The 23,536-nt window shown below is 50.4% G+C and overlaps 1 pseudogene; it reads right to left on the reverse strand.

Moving 5' to 3' along the window:
• Window positions 1–408: 408 nt before the first annotated feature.
• Window positions 409–22,140, reverse strand: LOC136468993 (wall-associated receptor kinase 5-like; annotated as a pseudogene).
• Window positions 22,141–23,536: the final 1,396 nt, after the last annotated feature.

Consider the following 23,536-nt stretch of genomic DNA (forward strand, 5'->3'; position numbering starts at 1 on the left):
TTTTAGGCACTGCAAGTTATGCAAATAATTCAGAGGCAAATAAAACTATATCACATATCTCAATGAAATAAACAAACACGCATTAAAGTATCTGGAGAGAAATGAAACTATATATATCGCACATGAATATATTGTGTTGCACTTACGAACACAGTAATGTAACTCTTAATATTGGAATACTCCCTCTATTTTTAAACAGAGGCAGTATTATGGTAGTAACAAATATTGAGCATTTAAGTACAAGGAGCGTGGATAATAGCAAACGCAGTGAGCAACAAACCAAAGCGAACGTCCAGAGCAGAAAAATTCCTCTCGTGAGTCTCTACATGAAGTACACAATAAAGGAACCACAATATTTAGGCCAGATACAGGTCATTTCGACATCGCCACGGTTGCAAACGCCATATGTTATGGTTTGTAAGCTTTCTTCAGGTTTTGAAGTTGTGCTTCTACATCTGTCATCTCTGGCCTCTTGTCCACTTCAAGCTTTAGACATTCTGAGATAATCATGGAAAGCTTACGAAGTATTTCCATATCTTTCTCTGCTATAATTTCTTCATCAAATAAATCAATGGCCCCATTCTCTTGTGTAAAGGCGTCAAGAAAAGTTTTAATTAGACTATTGTTTTCACCCAAAGCTGCCTTTTTCCTGGCCAAGAGCTCTAACAGCACAATTCCGAAACTGTATACATCACTCTGCTTCGTTAACAAGCCTGACTGGATATATATCGGGTCAACATAACCCATGTCACCTATCACATATTTAGTATGTGATTTGTCTATTGCTATAAGCCTTGAGATTCCAAAATCAGAGATTTTTGGAACAAAGTTTTCATCCAAAAGTATGTTGCCAGGTTTGACGTCACCATGCAAAATAGTAGTAGAGGTTTTTGAATGCATATATGCCAAACCTTCTGCTGCTCCTGCCGCTATATTTAGACGAATGTCTAGACGGAGGCTCACCTTGGGACTGCTGTGCAAAATGTCATCAAGGCTACCCTTTGGAACAAACTCATAAACCAGCATTGGGACATCAACCTCCAGGCAACAACCAATGAGCTTGACAATATTCTTGTGGATAACTCGTGATTGGATGATGATCTCATTTGCAAATTGCTTCTCTTGCGACTTGTCTACATTAATTGATTTCTTAATTGCAACCACCTGATTATCAAGAAGGCCTTTGTAAACCTGCCCAAACCCACCTTTTCCAATAACGTTCTGAGATTGTATGATTGGCTTAAGCTCCTCTTTTTTGAATATCTTGATGTTGTTAACCTTTTCAAGTGTAGGACCCCCATTTTTAATGAAAAACTCTCTTGTCTTCCTTTTCTCCTCCAGCAAAAGCTTGAACAATACTAAAATAGACAATGCAGATGCAACACCGATTATACCTGCATACATAATAACATAATTAACCTCACTATGCTTCAATCGATGAATTTGCCCTTCATTTAAGTAATAAAGTATGGATAAAACTAGTTTTTGGAATTAATAAATTAAATTGGGATTGTTGGCCTAATCAAACAGGTAAAGGTGGCAAGTTGAGATTGCATAGGAACTTTAGTTCCTTTTTTTTGAAGAACCTTCCAAAAGTGCAAGGTGTCCCTATAGTTTGGTATAGAAGTGTCGGTGTTTCGGACCGGGAGGTCCTCAACCAAATAGTGAATTTATCCTGCGTGTTCCCGATTCCAGATGGTGATGCAAAGAGACACAAGGATTATACTGGTTCGGGCAATTCGAGCCCTACGTCCAGTCTGGGGGATCGATCTTGTATTCCTTGCACCGAAATGCTTGTAGTAGGGGGATACAAGCTAAGTGAGAGAGGGAGCCAGTCCCAGGTCTCGGCGTGGTGTGATGTGGGCTGCTTGAGACGTTGCTCTCAAGCGGCAGGGAAATGTGTGTGTTACAGGGTGTTTTTCTTCGTCCCTTTCCCCCTAAATGGCCCAAGTCCTCTCCTTTTATAATTGAAGGGAGGACAAGGACAGTACATGTGCTAACTATACGGCGTCGTGCAAACAGAGGTGGCGCATCCGAGCCCTGTGGCGGCGTAGTCGTCGGAGTGGTCCGTCCTTGGAGCACTGGGGCGGCTTGCTGGTCACATCCGATCCAATGCGTCATGGGAGCTCCAGGGCTGCCTCGGAGTGGGTGCGGCGGTCAGCGTGTGAGTCGCTGTTGACTGACTGTGCGCGAGGCCGAGGCTCGGTCGGTGCCGAGGCTGCACCGCAGGGGGGTCTCGGCAGACACGAGTCCCGAGATAGCCGAGACCTTGGTGCATAGTGCCGAGGCCCTGAGAGAGCAGTTGATCTGGTGCTCTGGCTCGGAGGCGGTGATGACCCGGGCCAGGCTGTCCATGTCGTGTTGTTTTTGAGGCGGGGATCGCGGGGCACAGTATAGTGCGGGCGCTGATCGTGGGCACAGCGTCAGAATACAGTGACCGGTAATCCCCGCCGTGCCCTGTTTCAGCCGGTATGGCGCCGATGCGACCTCATGTTCCGTCGGCCATTCCGCGGTGTCGAGCCATTGTCCGGCTGAGATTGCGGGAGTGGTCGACGTATTAATGGGACATGACGTGCTGTCGGGAAGACCGGCCGAGGCGGGGGCGACGGGCTATGGATAAGCCGGCCTCGCGCGAGATGGAGAATAAGGCCTCGCACGAGACGGAGATTGGTCTCCTTGCCGAGGCCTTCCGCAAGGGGTCTCGCGCGAGGCGGAGATTGCGTCTCCTTGCCAAGACCTCCCGTGAGAGGTCTGAGGCGATGCAAAGAGCCGGGTGGGCTCAGACGGGGCCGGTTATGAGCCCATGGCTTTCCCTCTAACTTTGTCGTTGATGGGATTTTAATGCCTCTTTTGGTGTACGCTCGGGGTACCCCGTTTTATGGTACCCGACAGTAGCCCCCGAGCCTCAGGGAGGGTGAGTGCATTCTCCCTAAGGGTTTATCGGGACTTGATTTGCAGTCGCTCCCGTAGGGATTGTGTTTTGTTTCTTGAGGTTTCGGTGGGTGCGCGCGAGCGCACCCGTCAGGTGTAGCCCCCGAGGCCCTGGAGGAGTGGAGTTATTCCTCCAGGGGCTTTTTTGTTTTTCGTGTTTGAATGAGGAGTTTTTATCATATTTGCCGAGCCCACAAGTGCGAGTTCGGGTCGCAGGGGTCTCGGCGAGGTTGCAGGAAGAGCCCTCTAGCCTCCGCACGGAGCGAGAGGTCCGTCAGGGGTTCCCCTGGCTTTTAGTACGACCCTCATGCTTCCTTTTCGCTCAGAAGGAGGGGTGGAATGTGCTAGGCTACCCTCGATGGGCACGAGCGTTGGCACTTCCGGTGAGCTGTTATCGGGTGAGTCCGAGTGGAGGCCCATGTCCTGTTCGCTAGGGGACGGCTAGTGGTCCAGAGACACACTCCAAGAGTACCAGCGGGTTTCTCTAGTGGGTGCCGAGGCCGTTCGCTGGGCCTCGGTGGCTCGGTGCCTCCCTACGGTGGGATCCCGTTCGGAGACTTCCCTACCGGTCTCGAACACGACTTAGGACGCCCCGAGCGATTGTTCGCTCGGGCCTCGGCCATTCGTTGGCTCGCCCCAAAGTCGTCCCTGACTCTGTTGCCTTGGGGCGGCTATCGAAACCTCTGGGGGCCCAGCCTTCAAACCCCTGGACCGTAACGGGTTCGGTGCCCTTTATCGTATTTGCAACGAAACTTCCAGTGCAGACTTAGACCATTTGTCTTTGTCTAGGGTGCAGGAGGAGCCCCCGAGCCTCCGCCTGGAGCAAGAGGGTGGTCGGGGGACCCCTGGATTTTTTATTCGACCCTCACTTATCCTTTTTGTTCAGACGGAGGGTTTGTTTGCCGAGCCCATTCGGGTGCGAGCCGAAGTCGCTGGGTCTCGACAGGGTTGCAGGAAGAGCCTCCTAGCCTCTGCATGGGGTGAGAGGGCCGTCGGGCGCTCCCCTGGCTTTTTATACGCCCCTCGCGCTTGAGGGTTTGTTTGCCGAGGTCCCTTTGGGTGCGAGCCATGGTTGCAAGGTCTCGGCGAGGTTGCAGGAAGGGCTCCCTAGCCTCCGCACAGAGCAGAGGGCCGTCAGGAGCTCCCCTGGCTTTTTGTATGACCCTCATGCTTCCTTTTCGTTTGGAAGGAGGGGTTGTTTTGCCGAGGCCCCTCAAGTGCAAACCAAGGTCGCTAGGTCTCGGCAAGATTGTAGGAAGAGCCCCCAAGCCTCTGCACAGGGCGAGAGGTACGTCGGGGGTTCCCCTGACTTTTTTGTACAACCCTCATGCTTCCTTTTTGCTCGGAAGGAGGGGTGGAATGTGCCAGGCTACCCTCGGTGGGCACGAACGTTGGCACTTCCGGTGAGCTATTATCGGGTAAGTCCGAGTGGAGGCCCATGCCCTGTTTGCTAGGGGACGGCTAGCGGTCTAGAGACACACTCCAAGAGTACCAGAGGGTTTCTCTAGTGGGTGCCGAGGCCGTTCGCTAGGCCTCGGTGGCTCGGTGCCTCCCTTCGGTGGGATCCCATTTGGAGACTTCCCTGCTGGTCTCGGACACGACTTAGGGTGTCCCAAGCGTTTCGCTTGCTTGGGCCTCGGCCCCGTATAGGCTCGCCCGCGGTCGTCCCTGACTCTGTTGTCCTAGGGCGGCTATCGAAACCCCTTGGGGCCCAGCCTTCGAACACCTGGACCGTAATAGGCTCAGAGCCTGGTTCCTTCATCTAAAAGGAATAGGTCGGGGGGAATGTCTTCCCCATTGGCTCGGCAATGGGTGGCATGCCTTTTGAGGCGGTTTCCTGGGGAGGCGAAACGACGCCTGCTGCCGTAGTGGCCGAGCGTGACGTGATGGATGGGACGTAACTGTTCCCGCAATTAATGGGAAAGAAGTGGGCACGTGGGCGGCGAAAATCAGCTCATGGTTAACTGTGCCGGATCGGGGGGAAACTTCCCTGATTTCATCGCCCGTTCATTTTGCCTCCCCCCTGCATAAATACTTGAAGAGTCTCGCCCCTCCTCACCTTACCTTGCCTGCGTTAGCTCTGCCTCCATTGAGCCGTCGCTAGAGCAGTGGGTGCCGGGAAGAAGGGAGAAGAGCGAGCCAGGGAGAAAGCGAGAAAAAGCGAGAGCGTGGGAGAGAGAGAAAAACTCATAGTCGCATCTGATCCTTCCATCGCACTCATGGCCGGTGGCATCGTCGTTGTCGAGGCAGACCCCTAGGATCCTTCCGATGTTACCGTGGAGACACTCTAGTCGCTCGTCGACAGCGGACTCCTTCGCCCGGTGACGGACCCCACCAGGCCGGAGTGGATTGCTCCGTACGGTGAGCCAGAGCCGAGGTCTCGTGACGGCTACGTCGTGAGCTTCATCTCCTTTCACGAGCATGGCCTCGGCGTCTCGGTGGATTGGTTCATGCGGGCGCTCCCGCACTACTACGGCGTGGAGCTCCACAACTTCAACCCTAACTCCATCGCACAGGCGGCTATCTTTGTTGTCATCTGTGAGGGGTACTTGGGGATTGCTCCCCATTGGGAGTTGTGGCTCCATCTATTCTGGGCGGGGCACACCACCAAGCCGACAGGCACATCGGGTACGAGGAAGGTGACGAGGGCCGGCGGCTGCACTCTCCAAGTGCGCCAGGACCGCCAGCACCTCTACATCCTGGCCCAGCTCGCGTCCTCCAACCGCCGATGGTACACGAGCTGGTTCTACCTTCGTAACGATGACGGAGGACTTCCCCCCTACACTAGGTGGATCGTGGGGAGCTGCCCGGAGAGGTGGAAGTACGGCGTCCCAAAGGTCGACCAGCCCAAGCTGCAACCGCTTCTAGAGGGGCTGGAGAGGCTATGGGGCCGTGGCCTTACCGTGGCCATGGTTGTGGCTGCCTTCCACCGCCGGAGGGTGCTGCCGCTGATGGCTCGGTGGTGGCGGCTGTTCGAGATGAAGCCGGGTGAGCCCATTAAGGGCATCCGGATGTCCTCCTCCGCCCTTTCCGATGAGGAAATTATTCGTCGGGTGGGGGAGATGGTAGAGGCAAAGCTGAGGGGCTGCAACTTGACCCCTATCGCGATGCGACCATCACGGGGGTTCCTCTCGCTGGTAAGTCATGTGCCGCTGTAGCCCCCGAGCCTCCTCCGCTTCACCTTACCTCTTGTTCCCTTATGCGCGTTCGTTGTTCCTGCAGGGGATGAGGGACGTGCGCTCCTCTCTGCCACCTGTTCCTGAGGATGCGAGGCAGCGGGTGATCAACCGGGCACACGTCGACGCGTAGAAAAAATAGAAAGACGCCAAGGCGGCGAAGCGCACAAAGAAGATCCTCATGCGCGAGGAGCTAGACAAGCGCCACCGTCAACAGAGGAAGGATGGCCTCCTGTTGGAGGAATCCCTGTCGCCATTGCTATCGACGGAGGCCTCGGATGGGGATGACAAGGGCGAGGTGGGGCGAGGTCACCTGGACTATCTCCCTGACGTAGTGGAGGTGGTGCCCGGGGTGTCGGCAAGCAGCCTGGCACTCCCGGGAGGAGATGGAGAAGCGGACCCGGGGTCAACGATTGCCTGCTCCGGGGCCCATGCTAACACGCCCGGGGTGTGGGCGTTGGGCAAACGGGCCGTCAGCCTGGTGGGCTCGACGGCGGTGGTGGAACAAGGGACGGCTAAGGCGACACAACCGCCCCCGTAGAGGACTGATGGGGCGCCGGGGTCCTTTGAGGACCGGCCAGCGCCGATGGACACGAGGCGATGCCTCTACCGCTGCCATCGCCTTTGCGGATGAGGGTCGCCGTGGCGAAGCGGTTGCCGCCCCATTCGAGGTAGGTGTATTTTTGGTGGGGTCGTAGTGCCTTCCGTTTGCTCTTTTGTCTCGTGCTGACCCTGTAGGTGATTTTTCCTTAGTCGGAAGCGGCCTACGGACAAGCTTCCCTTGGCACCCCTTAAGGCGCTCAAGGTGAGCCCCGGCTCCTCCACCCACTGGGTGGTGAAGGCGCAAGCCGCTATACAACGCGGCGCGGCGTCGGCGAGGGCCGACCCGAAGGAGCCGACCACCCAAGGAGGGGCTGCCGAGGCGACCCCGACACAGACGGGGGAGGGAGTGCTTCCACCCCGTGAGGGCGAGGCTCACGAGTTGGATGGGGTCAGGGTGCCCTTGGTTGCTGAGGCCCCCGGGGTCTTTGAGGCTGAGGCGACGGAGGCCGGGGCACCCAAGACCACTGCAGCAATGGAGGTCGATGCTTCTGCGACCACCGAGGCCACGATGGCGGAGGCTGGAGCCCCCGAGACCGTCGAGGCCATAATTGCGGAGGCCGGAGCCCCCGAGATCGCCAAGGCCGACATGATGGCGGTGAGGCCGTCTGTCCAGGAGGCGGAGATGAAGGCGGCGGAGGCCTTGGTGGCGCCCTTGGTTCAGGGCCCGTCATTGTTACGAGAGAGTTCCCGGGAGGCGGAGGTCTATCCGATCTCCTCCGATGATACTTCCTGGGCATGGGAGGTGGTCGATGCCAAGGAGACCGGTGCCGTGGAACAGTCAGCTCTGATCTTGGGCGAGGGAAGCTCAGCCCTCGTGCGGGCGCAACCCGAGCCTCGCGGGTGGGATCACCCGTGGGTACTGTGGCGGAGCCGGGATGCCCCTGAGGGGGAGGCTCTGTTCGCCCTCGAGGACGTAGCCGAGGGTGGGCGCTGGGGCACCTTTGAGCAATACCGCTAGCTAGTGGAGTGGTCGCTACAGATGGCGCTATCCGTGGTGGCCGACGAACTGCCCGGAGTCGCCCAGGTTCATGTTTTCTTTTCTCACGCGATGTTGTTTTTTTTTCCTGAGTTTTGTTGCAATCAATGACCCCTGTTCTGCTTCCCCAAGAGCTCAAGACTCGGTCCCTTGGGAAGTCGGTCTTTCTCCGGCAGGAGAGGGATGTCTGGGACCAGCTCCAGCGGCAAAAGGGCCTGCTTGCGGGTGCCAACGAGCTCCTGGTGGCGCGGAGTGCGGAGGTGGAGGACCTCTGCCTTCGTTGTGCCGACATGAAGGTCGAGGCGGCCACGGCCCAGGAGCAGCTTGCCCCTCTGGCGGCATGGGTCAAGGAGTTGGAGGAGGAGCTCGCCCGCGCGGCCAGTGAGCGGGATGCCTTTAGGGCTCGAGCCGTTGAAGCTACGGCCTCGGCCACCGCTCTCGTGGGGCAGCTAGGGGCGGAACAGAATGCGCACCAGCTGACGAAAGGTGCCTTAGATGAGGCCCTTGCTGTAGCTGAGGCCTTGCAAACCGAGGCTGTGGTTTGGAGGTGGATGGTCGAGGGTGAGTTGTAGTCCCCTTGTCTTGTTTTCTTTTCCTTAGGTTCGCTCCCTAACTTCCTTGTGTGACGTAGAGCTAGGGAGTGAAGCTTCCAGGGTGGCCGAGGCTTCTCGGGTCGAGGCCCAGCGCTTGAAGGAGAAGGCCGAGGCTTCCTGGGCTGAGGCCCTACGCTGGAAGGAGAAAGTCGAGGCCTGTTAGGTTGAGACCCGACGCTTGGAGCAGAAGGCCAAGGGTGAGTTCCGTGGGCTTCCGCCCCTAATTTAGGTTGTTTTTTCCCTCACTCAACCTCATTCCACTTTCCATGGTGCAGAGTCAGAGGCGGAGGTTACTCGGGCAGCTGAGGCTTCCAGTGCGGTGCAGACGGTGCTCGAGACCGAGATCGAGGAGCACGAGGCGCTGAAACATGCCACCTTTTCCGCCTGCGAGGCCTTGGAGGTCAAAGAGGTTCAGTCAGGCAGCTCCCTTGGGAGCCGTTTGATCGCGCTGAGCAGCCAGATGCGCGAGTGGCTTCGAGGAGTGCTGCACATGGGTGTCAAGCGCTCGTTGGTCATCATCTCCTCTCATTACGTTGGCGTTGACCTCCTGGCCATTAGTGATGGCTATGTCCTGCCTGATGACGACGAGGAGGCCGATGCGGCGGTCATGAAGCTGATGGAGGCGGCGGAAGGCCCTAGCACGGCACTGGCGATGCTCTTCGAAGAGGAGGTGGTCCCTCCCCTACCATCTGCCGATGCTGGAGGCCCTGAGCCTTGACCTGGGCCCAAGGGGCCATGTAAAAATAGAGTAGGAATTATCTTTGTATCGTAACGCTTGTGGCCGTCGAGGCCTTTCTTTTTGAAGTAGTTGTGTTTCTTAGTTGTTTTTCTCATGTTTCCGAGCCTCTGCCCTCTGTCGCTTCTGATCAGATTTCTTTTGCAAAACGCCTCCTTGGAGCCTAAGCCGCCCCTTGGGTGAGAGGTAGTGAGGGAGTGCCATAGCCCGGAGGCATGGACCGTCTCGCGACTCTACCGGCCTCTTGCTTAGGAAACAGACTTTGGTCCGAGGGGTTTTTACAACCGATTCGTCAGAGCGTGCTAGAGACTTAGCGTAGGATTTTTTTTCGAAAAACGATTGAAGAATGGTGCATGGGACTTAGGGGGAGTCCCCCATCTAGCCCCCGAGGGAGGCTTGGTTCTGCCGAGGCAGAGTCGAGTCTCCCTTACCGTGTTATTGTATTGCCGAGACCCACGATGGGCTCGGGGGGTTTCTCAAAAAATTAGACCAACTAAAGAACGCTTTTTAATTGTATTCCGAGAAATAATATATACAATGCTTGGAAATTTAAGGATAAAAGCGACGTAGCTGTTCTATGTTCCAAGCGTTGGTGAAGATTTCGCCCTTCTCGTTGGTCAGCTTGTAGGTCCTGGGCTTCAATATTTGGGTGATGATGTATGGTCCTTCCCATGGCGGGGTCAGCTTGTGGCGGCCCTTGTTGTTCTGTGCTAGCCTCAACACCAGGTCGCCTACCTTCAAGTCTCGGCCTCGGACGCACCAGGCCTGATAGCGTCGTAGGGTCTGCTGGTATTTAGCCGAGTGTAGTAGCGCGACGTCTCAGGCTTCCTCCAGTTGGTTGAGGGCGTCCTCTCGAGTGGTGCGGTTACTTTGTTCGTTATAGGCTTGTAGCCTTGGGGAACCATATTCCAAGTCAGTGGGGAGGATGGCCTCGGCCCCATAGACCAGGAAGAAAGGCGTGAACCCCGTGGCTCGGCTTGGAGTGTTCCTTAGGCTCCAGATGACCGATGGGAGTTCGGCGAGCCATTTCTTGCCAAACTTTTTCAACCGATTGTAAATTCTCAGCTTGAGGCCTTGTAGGATCATGCCATTGGCACATTCTACTTGGCCGTTGGTTCTTGGGTGCCCTACGGCCGACCAAGCCACCCGGATGTGGTGGTCGTTGCAAAACGTTAGGAACTTTTTGCCGGTTAACTATGTCCCGTTGTCGGTGATGATGGTGTTAGGAACCCCAAACCTATGGATAATGTCAGTGAAGAATAGCACTACCTGCTCGGATTTGTTTCGATTGATCGGATGAGCCTCGATCCATTTGGAGAACTTGTCGATTGATACCAGTAGATGGGTGTAGCCTCCGGGGGCTTTTTGCAGAGGCCCGACCATGTCGAGCCCCCATACGGCAAATAGCCACATGATGGGGATGGTTTGGAGGGCCAGGGCCAGGAGATGTGTTTGTCGAGCATAGTACTGACATCCTTTGCAGGAGCGTACTAGCTTGGTGGCGTCGGTGAGTGTCGTCGGCCAGTAAAACCCTTGGCGGAAAGCATTTCCTATGAGCGTCTGAGGCGCCGCATGGTGCCTGCAGGCGCCTGCGTGCAAGTCCCAAAGCAGGGCTTGGCCTACCTCGGCAGTGATACATCTTGCTCGACCTTGGCTTGAAGCTCGCGGAGTTGTTCTAGGTCCGGGCGCCGGAATTGTCCGAGGGCAAGGTTCTCATTCTGTGCCGCCGGTGGGACAATACGTTAAGGCGTAGCATCACCCGTTCCTTGATGAAGCAGAGTGCGGTTATCTACCCCCTCATCCTCGTCGCCCGTGCTTGGCATCCCAAGCCCAACATGGAAGCACTCACGAGTGGGATCGTAAGTACTTTCACCATCAGAATCGGAGTAGCCAAAGCAATAGTTGCTAACGGTCGGGAAGCAGCGCATGGTCTCACGGTCATGGAGGTCAGAGAAATCTGCTCCAGCCCATGCCTCGTCCTTCTTCGAGGAGTCGGCGTGCGTGTGGGTCGAGGCGGTGGTATCAAAGTTGAGAGCGAAGCGCTGGCGGCACTCTGAGAGATCTGCGTGAGCGGAAGCATAGGCGTAAGCATAAGATGTGGCAGCATTCCTCAACCCGAAGGGGTATGGAGATAGTGTCATCGCCGGGCCCTGTTCTGCCAGAGTTAGCTCCTCAAGGATTGGTGGAGCGGAGCTTGATGTCAGGGCGTCGTCAGGTGCCACCGGCGTTTTTCCCTTGTCCATGCTCAGGCTAGACAGATCCCTAACCAGGGACCCTACGCCAACAGCTGGTCATGGGGTGCTGGTGGAGAGCAGCGAGTCGCCCTGGGTTTGTGTGGCATTGGGATGATCTTGCTCGCATCGTGCCTGGAGAGCGCGGCGAGAACGGCCACCCGAGCATCGCCTGCGCCTAGGCTGCCGATGCGTGACATCGTCACTGGCAGGCGGGGCTCGGGGTGTGAGAAGTACCATGTCATATTCGTGCCCTAGAGACATGAACTCTAGGCTCCCGAACCACACCACCGTGCCGAGATGCAGCGGGCGTACGGGGTCTGCCATCCGAAACCTGTTGGGATGATGACGCTGACACGCAGAGGCCCCTACCTGGCGCGCCAACTGTTGGTGTTTTGGATCGGGAGGTCCTCAACCAACTAGTGAATTTATCCTGCGTGTTCCTGATTCCAGATGGTGATGCAAAGAGACACAAGGATTATACTGGTTCAGGCAATTCGAGCCCTACGTCCAGTCTGGAGGATCGATCTTGTATTCCTTGCACCGAAATGCTTGTAGTAGGGGGATACAAGCTAGGTGAGAGAGGGAGCCAATCCCAGGTCTCGGTGTGGTGTGATGTGGGTTGCTTGAGATGTTGCTCTCAGGTGGCAGGGAAATATGTGTGTTACAGGGTGTTTTTCTTCGTCCCTTCCCCCTAAATGGCCCAAGTCCTCTCCTTTTATAGTTGAAGGGAGAACTAGGACAGTACATCTGCTAACTATACGGCGTCGTGCAAATAGAGGTGGCACGTCCGAGCCCTATGGCGGCGTAGTCGTTAGAGTGGTCCGTCCTTGGAGCACTGGGGCGGCGTGCTGGTCACATCCGATCCTGTGCGTCATGGGAGCTCTAGGGCTGCCTCGGAGTGGGTGCTACGGTCAGCGTGCGAGTCGCTGTGGACTGACTGTGCGTGAGGCCGAGGCTCGGTCGGTGCCAAGGCTGCACCACAGGGGGGGTCTCGGTAGACATGAGTCCCGAGATAGCTGAGACCTTGGTGCATAGTGCTGAGGCCCTGAGAGAGTGGTTGATCTGGTGCTCTGGCTCGGAGGTGGTGATGACCCAGGCCAGGCTGTCCATGTCGTGTTGTTTTCGAGGCAGGGATCGCGGGGCACAGTGTAGTGCGGGCGCTGATCGTGGGCACAGCGTTAGAATACAGTGACCGGTAATCCCCGCCATGCCCTGTTTTAGCCGGTATGGCGCCGATGCAACCTCATGTTCCATCAGCCATTCCACGGTGTCAAGCCGTTGTCCGGCTGAGATTGCGGGAGTGGTTGACGTGTTAATGGGACATGACGTGCTGTCGGGAAGACCGGCCGAGGCAGGGGCGACGGGCTATGGATAAGCCGGCCTCGCGCGAGATGGAGAATAAGGCCTCGCGCGAGACGGAGAATAAGGCCTCGCGTGAGACGGAGATTGGTCTCCTTGCCGAGGCCTTCTGCAAGGGGTCTCGTGCAAGGCGGAGATTGCGTCTCCTTGCCGAGACCTCCCGTGAGAGGTCTGAGGTGATGCAAAGAGCCGGGTGAGCTCGGACAGGGCCGGTTATGAGCCCATGGCTTTCCCTCTAACTTTGCCGTTGATGGGATTTTAATGCCTCTTTTGGTGTACACTCGGGGTACCCCGTTTTATGGTACCCGACAAGAAGAATCAAGTTGATCCAAATCATAAGCGAAATCAGGTCCAAAAGCCTCGTAACCACATAAGGAAAACCGGTGAAACCCCCCTAAATAAAAATGAGGCTAGAGCGACAGTCACCAAACCTACAAATAGATGTAGACCAACATGGGTGATCATTAATATCATTGCCAAGCTTGTGTCGCACATCTCAATCACATGAGTGATCATTATTTCTATTGATGGGGAAAACACTGCTGCTAGTTAGAACATCCCTCCGGATACTATTGGGGGTGTGCCTCTTAGCACCAAAAGAGAGCTTGATCTTGGACGTGTTGTTGCCGATGCACTAGGGTCACATCTCCTGGTGATGCTCATGAGCTTGGTGTTGGGACCGGTGGTGACCATCGAGCTCATGATCTTGAAGCTAACTTACAGCCGGCCCAGCTCGTTACCACGAGCCTGCGCTCCCACATGTCCTAGGTCCACCGGAGCTACAACATATAAGGTCTTTGGGCCTTACTCAACCCAGAAGACTAGCCTGATAGGTGGGGGCTTCTTCTGCCTTATATGTTGTGCTCCCTCACCATCGCTACACGATGTGGGACTAAACCCCAACAATCTCCCCCTTAGTCACACATCGGGGTGCCCCCACCATATGTGTGACAGCTTGAGATTTTTTATTGGGTTTATCTTTTCTGACCATGGGCTCTGATACCAATTGTTGGAACCGGTGGTGACCACCGAGTTCACGATCTTGGAGCTGGCTTATAGCCGGCCCAGCTCGTTACGAGCCTGCGCTCCCATAGGTCCCAGGTCTACCGGAGCTGCAACATATAAGGCCTTTGGGCCTTACTCAACCCAAAAGACTAGCCTAATAGGTGGGGGCTTCTTCCGCCTTATATGTTGTGCTCCCCCACCATCGCTACACGATGTGGGACTAAACCCCAACACTTGGCAAGGCCACATGTCATCACTAAAACGGAAATTGTATGTCCTCAGGTGGGGTGGGAGGAGGATGCCCTTGCATGTGGTCGAGCTGGGGGAGCAACTGTGGTAGGCCTAGGAGGATGTCGAGGCTCACACTAGGTGTGTTGTGGAGCTAAAGACATATCCAGAGAAGGATGCCTTTTTAGGGAACAGGAGGGGCTCAAGAGCCCCTACTGAAAATTTTATTAAAAAGCAACCAAGGAGGTTACAAGAGGAGTCATACCAATTTAAAAAGGGGGAGGGAGGGGGAGAGCGGGGATTCAGGAAACAAAAAAAAGAAACAAAGAAAATTAAGCTTATTACACAAATTGCTCTAGCCATGAGACAATGTAGGGGAAATATTTCTTCTTGGGCCTCCAGAGAAGGATGCCTTCAAGGTCACATCGAGTCCTTGCGCATGGTGAAGGAGAGCGTGCTTGCAGGTGCAGGTGACCAAGGATGCCATGGAAGAGACAAACCATGCCTTGGAGGAAGAGCGTGTTTGGTCAGCTAACCAGGCAGCTTTGGCTACCAGTCAAGGATCCCAGACCGTTGATTTTTGTCGCCTAGCAGCCAGGATCACTACCTAGGAGGCCAGTTGCCTATCAGAGCGCGAACCAAACATACCCTTATTCACTATAGTAGGTGTCTACTAAGAAGGTGAAATGGGTTATGCTACAGTAGTAGCAAGCGACCACAATTTGGGTACACACAACATATTGTCATGCCTTTGTAAAGAAAATGGACCACATTGGTTTAGCTTAGATTTTGGAGTTTGATGGTCAACAAGACCAATTGGACTAATAATGTTTGGAAGTGTGTATATGATATAGTTCAATAGGATGCAAATGTGGACTTGGACAAATATGGAGATGATCTACACCTCAAATGAAGACCTTTAGAGCTTTGTTGAAGACGCTTAATCTTATTTTTTATTATTTATAAAATCATATATAGATAAAACCACCTTTGAAACCAGACTTATGGCTAAATATGTCAGGTTTTGTAAAATCAAACTCAAGAGATAGTTTAATGGCCAAAAATAAATTTTAAAATGCAGTAAGGGTTATTGGATAATCTTACCGAATGTAACCACCATTGCTATCAGGGGAAACACTATTTTGCATGTGCCATTCTTTGCATCACCTTTCATTCCAAGTTCGCATTGACAATCGTAGCCTCCTATTGTGTTCTTGCAGATCCTAGAGCAAGGATAAGTATCTCGTAGATCAGGGTGCACATCTCGGAGCACGCACTCATCAATGTCTACAAAAGAACATATATTAAAGAATAAACATACACTTTCATGCAAGATAGAAAAAATGGAATGAAACATCCTACTCGGGCTATTATAACGCGTAGAATATTATAATTGTTATTATTTGGATATGACAACAAATTATATATTCTTAAAGAATAAAAGAAAAGATGTTTCCATCATCATAAAATATAATTGCACCAAAGTTGAGAATTGTTGAACCCTTCTACGGAAACTTAGTCAAAGTAAAAAAACCATACTTTCCCTTTTTTAATGAACACAAATGCCCTTAAGATTCTAAGTCCAACACATAATTTCTTGTGGCAGGGTAAGATCGATGTAGCAATGATAGCCACATCATCCCTATTGTTGACTAGGTTAGGGGCTTGGGGTATGATCCCCAGGTCCTTTTGACTATAAGGATGTGGGGATTAGACCTCAAGTCCTCTCGTATCATTGGAATCAATTTACTATCCACATGCAACTTGTGAGGTGTCTGACACTAAGACATCCTAGGCCCACTTGTCAGCCATGAATAAGTCACCAAAACTAGGCAAAATGCCTCTTTATCTTATTCCTCCACACTCCACTCCTTCATCAACATCATCTTCACCTTCTACAACACAAGGTAAGCACTGGGAAGGCATCAATGAAGCTTCAATCCAACATACCAATCCATCCAAACTCTCCAAGGTTTTTGTAGAAACTTACCAAGGTGCTCCTTCATCTTCTCTAACCTTCCTCTTCACCGGGGTTGGAGGTTGGAAGCTCTTCTTGGATTCCTTCTTCCAATTCAGTATCAAATCTTGCAAGAGTGGATCATTATAACAACCTCCCTCTAATCCAACATAGGACAACTTAATTACTAGAACTAACATATGTATTGAGATATGTTAGACAAGGTTATTTAGATTGTAGGGATGCAAGGAAAGAGTTTGATCAAGATCAGAGTAGAAATTGAGAAGAAATGGGGAAGATTCTTCACTGGAGTATGCAATCAATAAAACAAATTAGAGACATTTGATCATATAGCGGCTAGTAGAGATAAAACCAATGAAATTAGGGCGCACAAAATGATCTATTGAGGAGTAAGGAAGGCCAATGTATCATACAGTGATGATACATACCTATGACAATGAAAAGATGACGCTCACAACGCCACTAAATCATCCACCAAATGAAGGAAGATAGGCCACAGGTTGTCAGATGCAAATTAGGGGCACGTTGGTTGATGGAGATGATATGGTAGAGCATTGGGACCAACCGACATATCATCTAGTATTGTTGGACCTTATTGACCCAAGTGGCAACGACCATCAATTGTTAGATACCCCATTGGACTATTAGTTGCACGGACTTGGGAGCCATCACATCATCTGGTGACTACTTTTGTAGATTTGTTCCCAATGCTAGCTAGTTTCTTTGGGGCTACATATAGACCATTCAAAAGCATGTTGAACAATAGAGCAACAGAAAGCTCGAGCATGTATTGCAACACGTCATCCACCTTATGAAATCTTAGTGTGCATATCCAAAGCTTATAATCTTTCTTAGAGATAGATTCACAAGTGGTTAGGATTTTGCTTGTGTGCTAGACAGAGCTAGGCTTTATGCCATTGTAATCTTGGTCTGTTGGGACACTTGGTGGCTTGGTGCTACTCTAGCGATGTAGACCATTTGAGTTTGCTGTGGAGCGGTGGTGACATGATGGTTGAGGTATGAGGAGAGACCTTTCTTGATGGACAAACTTCATAATGGATGGCTCCAATGTGATTGAAATAGTTTGGTAGTGATGGAAAACCTTAGTGGCTTGCAGCATTTGCCTTAGTTTGTGCAATGCCTTTCTATTTAATTAGCTCAACACCATGACCAGCATAAGACTTGGTGACCGAGAATGTACCTAGGTAGAGCTTCAACATGTACTAGGTAGTCCATTTTGGCAACTGACTCCATAGGATACATCTCAGTGTCTTTCAGAGTCTACCCTTTTTGCTTGATATGTTTACTTATCACATTTAATCTTCCATAGTATGCTTGTTTTTTGACCTTTACCTTTCCTAGATTCATTTAGGATAGTTGATAGATTTAGGTTTAGGTTGTAAACTCTTAGGTTTTTGGTATATATGTAGAGGACACTAGAAAACATAATTGCACATTTGGCTAGAGTAGTCTATTGTTTCTCCAATGTAAATCAAGTAAAGCCCTAGGGTAAGTTTTTAGAATACCCAATTCACCCCTCCCCCTCTTGGCTCTCCTAGGTCTAAGGCACCCTAGGTTCCTTTCAAGTGGCATCAGAGCTAGATCTCACATGTTTCAATGAGGCTAAAGCTAGTTCCATTAGCATACTTATGAAATCATCTTATTTGGAATTGTTATCTAGGCTTCATTTCTTAATGAGCGAAGAATTTGACAAAGGGGATAGGTATAGATATGGCTCCTATTTTATCACATAGGGTTTTCACATTAGGAAGTGCTTATGTAGGAACGCCTTCAATCAAAGAGGCTTGATGTGTAGTACACACGTCTCATGGAAGAGGACATGAAGAATCAGACTAAGGTTAAGATAAAATTTTATGTGGTTGCAAAATCAACGATATTTCCTCCTATATATATATATATATGATGGTGTGTTCAGTCATGTTTTTGTGTACAATTAAACAAGAGCTTTGGAATGGTATAGATAACCATCGAGGTACAAAGGGTTTAAAACTACCATTTTCTCATTGAAAAGATTAATAGCTTCAAGCAACAAGAGCATGAAAATGCACACGATATACTCTCACTCCTAGATATTCTTGTGAATGAAATCAATAAATTATTAGGTGTCAGGAAAATTGAATTTGTAGAGCACATCTACAAGGTTATTCAATCTCTTCAGCATCTAGAGGAATAATTTGGTCATTTCCTTTCTCCTTGAGAAGGATCTTGATAGGATGACCACCAATCATGGCATCAACAAATTCAGCACACATGAGCTTTGCATGAACATCAACAATAATCCTTCTTCACCTACACCAAGCATCTAGAGCTTAACATGCGAGAAACAACATGCCAATGCGTCAATAATCAAATTCAAGTGACGAATAAGTGAGCAATGATGAAGATGATGCTAGCTGACAAAGAAGTTTTAGGAAGGATAAACTCTTCATGGTTCAAGTGTGACCAACAGGGCCACAAGTCCTTGCAATGCTTAAAAGTCAAGGACAATAAGATGGAGAGGGTAAAGATCAAGCCAATCATGGAAGGAGTACAAAATGTACATCAATCCTAACTACAAGAACATGATCAAGAGCATCAACTAAATCATCAAGAAGCTAAACAATGACAACGTGGTTGACAACAAGGTTGGGCAAAAGGATTGGGGATGTAAGTATGTAACAAGCCTATTTGGGTACTCAAGGAGATGACCAAGAACACGGTTGGGAGTCAAAGAGTTTAGATCTCCAAGCTGTGAAGGTCATGTGTGGCACTACACAGAACATGGAGAGTTAGCACACATGGGTTGCATACCACAGAGGTGCAACATATTGGCCAAAACCAATGCCAAGTGGGTAAGTATTGATAACATATCCAACCCTTGTAGTATCATGTGGCATTACCTTCTATAGGATTGCATTGCATATTTACATTTGTTTACTACACTTTGCTCAAGGTATATGACTTGCTCCCTAATTGATCATTGATATCATGATCAATGTGAATTCTATCAACTGGTATCAAAATTACAATTGGCACCAGCTGATTCAAAGCATGTAATCTTATTAGGGCTAGACTAGAATGTGCTTAGGCTTTAGTTTGGAAGCTATAGAGAGCTAGGCTTTGTGGCCTTGTAATCTTGGTGTGCCGAGACACTTGGTAGTGTGGTGCTACTCTGGCACTATCGATACTTCGGGCTTGATGGGGAGTTGCTGCGACTTGGTATGCAGGAGAATGAGGAGACCCGTTCCTCGGTGAAGAAACTTCAATGAACGGTACCAAGCAGGGGCGGAGCCAGAATTCAAACATGGGGGGGGGGCCATGGTGCCCGCACAGATTTAGGATCCAAACATGGGGGCCAAGGTGTATGTGAAGATTTTTTTGGAAGCTCATAGCCAACAATTTCTAATTATTTGCTAGCTAAAGAAAATCAGAACATAGCCACGTCGAATAGAAACCATAAGAGTGAAAAAATGTCAGCAAGTAATTAAGGCAAATGAGCTATATATCCATTCCAGAAAATACATTTATCTAATGAAGAAAAATTCTAAGGTATAGAATTATACACTCTATATCCATTAGTAGATTCATAGCCTTTATGCTACATCCCACTGCAGTGTGGTGGCTTGGCAAGCATAGCGATAGAGCAGCTGGTAGGGCGCGAGACGGCCGGGGTGCATGTCGGAAGGCATGCATATGGATAGGGGAGGTGACGGAAAGCCACGCAATTGCCAACGACGCACCCACACAGGCCATATACGCCTATACTGGAGTTTGGAGGGGCAAAGTGCATGCACTGATTACCATCATTAGTTGCTAAACGTGAGGTTATATTGTAGACCAATCAGAATGTTGGGGGGCGCCTGGCCCCCTCCAGCCCCCCCCCCCCCCCCCCCCCCCCCCTTCCCTCCGCCACCGGTACCAAGGTGACCAAAAGAGTTCAATAGCCATGCAATTAACCTTAGTGGCTTGCAACACTTACCTTGGTTTGTACAAATTAGAGCCTTTGTGGCTAGCTCAACATCGTGGTTAGGGGAAGGCTTGGTGACCTAGACAATATCTCACCCTGTGTAAATAGTGGCAATGAGGTCTAAAATCTTGTTTGCTAGAGTACCCCTTGAGGAGCTATAGCAAATCCTTGGAGCTGGCCTCTAACTCTAGGATTTTTTTGGATTGGAGTTGGTCGAGCCGAGCATGTTTGGCAATGAGAACAAGAAGTGGAGCTGATTTTTTTTTGATATATAGGAGGGGTCCCAAAGAAGCCCAAAGTGAGGGGTGGATGTGGATCGATCAGGGAGTTGAGAGAGAAAAGTATTGGATGGCTAAAGTCTGGTAATGGGCTGGCCGGTTCTTATTGCAGAGGCGGGTCTCTCAATAGTGTCACATTTGAAAATGGTTAAATTTTTTCTGTATTAGGGTCTAAATATGATTTATAGAGGCGACAGATAAAGATAACATCTCTGAAAATGAAATTCATTGTTTCCTGAAATTGATTTTATAGTAGTGAGATTCTAAAGTTATGCTGTATATGCTGAGCACATTGTTTATATGGGAATACAAATAACTGATAACACTCAAAGTTATGATTATCCAGATTCCAGTCACCATGGCAAGGGCAAGAAGGACAACGGCTGATGCCCATGAAATTTTGGGGATCGGAATCTGTATCCTCGTAATAGATCAAGCAGGTAGCAATGAAATGAATGAAACTTGGACAAATTGCATGTGTGGACAAGCAAGATGCCTGGTGTGGCTAAAGTTTGCAGCTAGCACCGAGCTGTCATAGTCAATGGCTACGTACTTTAAGAGAGGGGTACGTACTAGCCAAAAACTTAACTTGTGGAAATCTTTCGACCGTATCAGCCCATAACAAATATGGCAAGACCCATATAAATTTGAAAATTGCTCAAGGATATATAACAGCAAATTAGTTTCATTAAACCTATCAATATGAAATATGTTTTAATATAGTGCATTTATTTGGTCTAGTATGTTAAGTCCTCTACAAACTTAGTTAAAATTAGAGATGTCTAGCTTAGGATAAAATAAATATGACCTATATTTTGAATCGAAGAAAGTAGTTGGATTTACTTTCTCATGTTTTTGTTAACATTACTCAAATGGGCACATACTTTATTTCCGGTGTATGTGAGAAATGTGCGCAGCAATTGAGAACTAAAGGCATTCTGCTAGCGTCACTACTCTGGGATTGTGACCAGAATTTTGTCTTAACGAGCTGATCCAACTGCCTGCTTGTATATGCATAATACAGATTATCACAAGTTTGCGTACCTCGGCATCCATCAGGTAAGTAAGGGTTTCCTTCGTAACCATCGTTGCACTTGCAGAGATACCCAGGGCCGTGGGTGGCGTTGACGCACACGCTGTTGCTGCTACGGCACGCTGCGGGCAGCCGTCCTCCGACCAGGCACGACTCATTCCTGATGGCGAAGTCGAGGACGAGCGGGACGCCATCAGAGACCATCTTCCTGTCGAAAAGGTCGTGGCCGTACAGATCCCGTGCAGAGAAATTGTACTAGGATTTGTCCACCACCATGGCGTATCTGCATGGGGTGGTCTTCCACCCTGTGTTGTTCTGGTGTTCCATACTGACGGCAAAGAAGTCGGTCCCCGGTGGCAGCTCTGCACTGCAGCAGCCGAGCCCCAAGCATGTCCCGTTTTGCGCTACCGACGGCGTGTCGATCAGCGACTTGCATGTTGCAGAGTAGTTGGCGGTGCTGCTAGTCTGGCCTGACAAACGGGCGCCGACGCTCTGACCGACGCCCACCAGGGCGTTCCTCGTCGTCGACAAGAGGAACACGGGCGAGAGCTTGAGGCTGATGACGAAGACGCCAATGGAGTGGTAGGTCTCGTTCACGTTGCAGTCGTAGGCTCGTAGCTGACAGCCCCGTTGACCCGCGCCACACCCTCTGCAACATCAATGTCGATGAGGTCAAGGAACCACAAGAGGCCGTCGTCGTTGTTTCTGATACCAGGCATGTCGGCTTGGTTCTCTAAGTAGTAGCCGCTCGCGTTCTTCATGAGGATGCCACTGACGCTGGCTGACGGCGGCGTGTAGGAGAGGTTGCAGTTGATGTAGAAGCCTGCGTCGAAGTAGCAGCCCTCCTTGGTGCCGAAGGGGTAGGGGATGCTGATGTTGCCGCACTTGTCCGGGCAGCCAGGGAGCGCGATCGGCCGCGCAGATTGATCTTCGGCAGCTACAGCTACGGCGGACATGATCAGCAAAGTCGTTACTGCGGCAAGGCTCAGCAACGACGTTATTGGCATTAAACATCGCCTTCTTGTGCACAGTGAAGGGAACATAGCTAGCACTAGCTGCTGATGATCTTGGTTTTTCCTGGCTAAATGCCTGCTCTAGCTATTACCCCTGCTAAGCTCGGTTGTCCAAACATGGCCCACGCACTTATAAGCAATATGTAGACAAGCTATCATATGTCAATCATCAGGCATTCAGCTGGCAACAACGGGAGAGAGAGAGAGAGAGAGAGAGAGAGAGAGAGAGAGAGAGAGAGAGAGAGAGAGAGATCATTAATTTCTTTCTATAAAAAAATTTCTAGATTGATGGCGTCATGGCGCCATGGCATTGGCAGTTCACGTACAAGGAATCATTTCCAACGAACTACTACCTTCATTTTCTTTTGCTTGTTGACTTTGTTGTTATATAGGTGAAAACAGGATATTGATAATTATTGGTCGGTCTGCTAACATTTACATTATTGTTACAATACACCATCAAATTGGGCTCCGTAGTGCGTAGTTAGTTTTAACTTGTATAAGCACAGGTCATGAGTTCATCACAAACAAGACAATAAACCAATTAGCATTAATTCTTAGGTTGCATTTGGATTAGGGACTAGGGGATGACCGGATGGGTTTATTCTAATTTTATGGAATGGGCTGGTTCTACATCTCCATTTGGTTGAGGGGATGGGAATGTCCATATTTCTTGTTTGGATGAACCAGTGTGAGAATGAACCAGCCGTTACCCATCATATGCCACCATCTTCCGTTACACAATTGTGTAAATACCCACATCAGGAGGAGTATTGGAGAGAATTTGTGAGTTGGAAGCTATCAGATGAGGCAAAGTAATAGAGTGATGCAAACACGATCAACTCCCACAAAAATAGGAACCCACATCGCAATGGTTCGCGTGGCTACACGAGGAAAATCCTAGAGTGGGAGGAGGAGGTGGAACAGTTGTCCCAGAGCGGTGTTACGATTAGTACAAATGGATGGGATGCTGGCTATGTAGTGTATCTTTGTGCGAGGGGGATTTCCTTCAACCCCGATGGCTCCCTATGTTATCGGGATGTTGCAGCTGAGGATCTCACACGAAAGGTTTAGGCGGTCCACAATGAAGTTGCTTAGGGTATGTTCAATCCTAACAGGGAAGAGGATGAGCTCACCCGGGCACATAGAAACAAAGAGCATCCTAGTCGGACACGGGGATTTGGACTCGTTTTCCATGGGCGGTTTCCTTCCCAGATGACCTCGCCACATACAGAAGTTGTTCAAGGAGGAATGCCAAAAAAGAATGGGAGTGGCAATGTATGATGGCAGTTGTTCGACAAGAAATGAAAGAAATCCATGAAAAATTATGTGCAGAGTTTGAGGTAGCATTAACCAACTGTAACATCATCGGTGTTACACCCTAAATCATCTACTAAAACATGTCATGAGCACAATGTTTATGTGT

Source organism: Miscanthus floridulus, chromosome 8, assembly GCF_019320115.1.
Source record: "Miscanthus floridulus cultivar M001 chromosome 8, ASM1932011v1, whole genome shotgun sequence".
NCBI classification, from domain to species: Eukaryota; Viridiplantae; Streptophyta; class Magnoliopsida; order Poales; family Poaceae; genus Miscanthus; species Miscanthus floridulus.